The sequence below is a fragment of the Microtus oregoni genome, unplaced genomic scaffold, assembly GCF_018167655.1.
Source record: "Microtus oregoni isolate MIOR12 unplaced genomic scaffold, Mior012 000030F_ref0000283, whole genome shotgun sequence".
In the NCBI taxonomy this organism is placed as follows: domain Eukaryota; kingdom Metazoa; phylum Chordata; class Mammalia; order Rodentia; family Cricetidae; genus Microtus; species Microtus oregoni.
Window position 1 is genome coordinate 20,892,727 of NW_024543089.1, and position 3,245 is coordinate 20,895,971.

General features: G+C 39.4%; 1 pseudogene; it reads right to left on the reverse strand.

The window, feature by feature from the left end:
• Positions 1-1,302: 1,302 nt before the first annotated feature.
• LOC121465241 lies at positions 1,303-1,679 on the reverse strand (annotated as a pseudogene).
• Between the last annotated feature and the right edge of the window lie 1,566 nt (positions 1,680-3,245).

The window sequence follows — 3,245 nt, forward strand, 5'->3', positions numbered from 1 at the left end:
TCAAAGTAGTTTTAATTTGCATTTCCATGATCTCCAAGGAACTTGAGCATGACCTTAAGTGTTAATTAAGAATTTTTTGACATTTCAGAAAGATTTTATTTCCAAATTAAACTTGTAAGAAAGAAAGTCATGTGAGCCCGTTGTCCGGCAACAAACCATACTAAACCCATTTAAAGAACAACTATGAGAACAATAAGGGCCCTAGGGGAGGAAAGAGAAGAACCTGGGGCCTTGATAACATTTCCACTGCTACAGAAGCACTAGGTCACCTATAATATTTAGATGGATTTAAAAATTGTACAGTTGCTTCTTCGATGTTACCAGGAGCTTTTTCGAAGTTGTTTAACTCCAAATCTGATTTCATGATTTCCATGAACAGTAGAACCCCAGAATGTGGCCAATACTCAGTAACATATTCTTATGTCTAAGACAAGGCATCCACTAGACTATTCTTAAATTGTATGGAGTCAAGTTTCATCATTTATTATACATCTCCCAGCACAGGTTTTCTTTCCATTTCCATGGGAGGACATTAAATTCAGTCACCACAAAATAGAAGAGTTTTTGGCTATATAGATACAACTAAGTATAAACTGATAGCATTCTCAACCCTTTTTCTGTAACCTACAAATTTTACATACAGACTGTGAAAAGAACAGATATCAATACTGTTACACTCATGCTGAGGATAGAAGTATCAATGAAAGATGGTTTTTTATGTATGAAAAATTATATATACATCTACATCTCTCTTACTACTGACCAATGTATAAATGGAAAAATTTAGAACAATGTAATGTATTAAAATTTACTAGCATGATCTAGAATCCAGCTAAAAGAATGTGTTTTCATAAAAGTTACTGTAGAAAAACAGTTAATGAGGCATATAGCAGAGGACCTCCCCTTCAAACATTATTTCATTAATATTTAGGAGGGACAATCTAGTTCTAAATCATTTGTCTGGACTATAGGTTAGTTTGACTCTAGGTAAATCATCTGCAATACTGACTAAATATATGCTAAAAATAACAAAATGCATAGGTCATAGATTACAGAAGTAGACCCAACAAGTCAGCAGTTGACAAAATAGTGACAATCTGAGTCAGATTCAGAAAGTGATTCAGGTTAAACTCAGGGGAAGAACACTAGGCTAGCATGCATGAAGGCACCCAGATTCAATACAGCACCTTAAAACATTATGAAATAAAGAAAAAGAGACAAAGTACAGAAACAGGTAACTATTCATCTCACCTAGGCTATAAACACAAAGTCTAGAGAGTTTTCATGATTCTGTTACAGAAGTCACTTGCTTTGACCAAGCTTTTTGTTTAAGGTTTTGTCTGTTCTGGTCAAGATTAATTGTAAGGCAGGATTAAACCCAGCTATTCTGAAGGCATGTATCATTTTTCTAACCAGTGGAAGACCCAGAAGAAATGGATGACACCTGGTGAGATTTTGAAGTACTCACTCAAGCGGGAAAGACCAAGGCAGGACAAGGCTTCTTAAACAGGATTTTCAGGATAACATTCAGGACAATAATCAGCTCTGTCAATATGGTCTACGAACACTGGGTAACATTCATTTTAAGGAAGTTCACTTTGGTATTACCAATGCCCTAGTTCTAAACCAGGGAACCACTGTTGCCCACAATCAGGGCAGTGTGAATTAACGAAGAACATATGGGCTTAGAAAGACAACACAAGCAATGTAAGAGCAAAAGGCAACAAAGACAGAGAAAGGAAGGCAATAAGCAACAATCGGTCCTGTTGCAGTTTTCCTTTAGCAACTTCTCAGTTCAACAACACTTGAATGTTCAATCTGGCTTGCACCTCAATGCAGTTCATGATCTTGTAGTCTATTCTTTACTTAACTGCAACTCAGTCTCTGTACTCAGGGACCACTTCAGTCTAGAATACTATCAGTCACTTACTAGCAGCACAGATCACAGAATAGCTCCTTCAAATTCCTGCATCTTAAGGAAAGCCAGACCTCTAGTCTGAACTGTTCCGCAACAGTATCAGCTGGTGATGGTATCACACAAAGGTACTCTGTTCTGCTGGTAAGATGATGATGCTTGGTGAAATAGACGTGTTGACAGAGCCAGTGAGTCTTCCTGTTGATGCTGGCATTCCTGCCTGACTGCTCCTTTAGTGATATAGTAGGGTCAAGAAAACTTTGTGGCGTCCTCCTAGATGGATCCAATAAAGTCAGTTTTGAAAGGAGCTTTATAGGGAAAGAGAAGTAGCTGGTGTTGAGCTTGCAGGATTGTCTGTGCATGCGCTAAATACCTCTATTTCTGTTTGTGCCTTAGGAGGTGGGAATGGGGAAGAGATCCTGTCTCAATGACAAATTCCAGTCAAGTTTTAAATCATGGAACAATCAGGATCAGGGACAACAAGACAGTTCCTCCTTCTCCACAGCACTTATCTGCAACTCCTAGGCACCACGGCAGAATATCCAAGAATTTTTTTAATACAAGCTTTTTCTCACTTTACATAGCTATCCCCTTTCCCACTCCCTCTCATCTTGTTGCTTCTCACATCCCTTCTCCTTGGGAAGGATAAGGCTTTCCATGGGGAGTCAACAAAGCCTGACACTTCACTTCAGGGTATGACCAAGGCCTTCTCCCTATATCTATGTTGAGCAACATAACCCTCCAAAGAGAATGTGCTCCTAGATGCCAATACACATGCTAGGGGTAAATCCTTGTCCCACTGTCAGGGGACCCACAGACTGTCCAAACCTCATAACTGACCCCAACATTCAATATACCTAATTCCATGCTATTCACATTCTCCCACTAACACTTCAAAGTCAGTTAGCTCTCATTAGCTCAGCTCAGCTGTTCCTGTGGGTATAACCACCATGGTCTTGATCCCTTTGCTCATATTATCACTCTTCCCTCTCTTAGGCTGGTCTTAGATAGCTCATCCTAGTGCTTTGCTGTAGATCTCTGTATCTGCTTCCTTCCTTGGCTGGTTGAAGGTGCTATGATGACAACTGAGATAGTCATCAATCTGATTATGGGGCAGGCCAGTTTAGGTGTCCTCTCCACTGTTGATTAGGCTATTAGCTGGATTCATTCTTGTGGATTTATGGGAATTCCCCTGGTCCTATGTTTCTCAATACCCCTTTAAGGGCTCCCTTAATCAAGATATCTCTTTCCTTTCTCTCATTGAGGTAACCCAGACTCAGATAGACAAATACGGTATTTACTCACTCATAAGTGGTTATTAGAAGCAAAG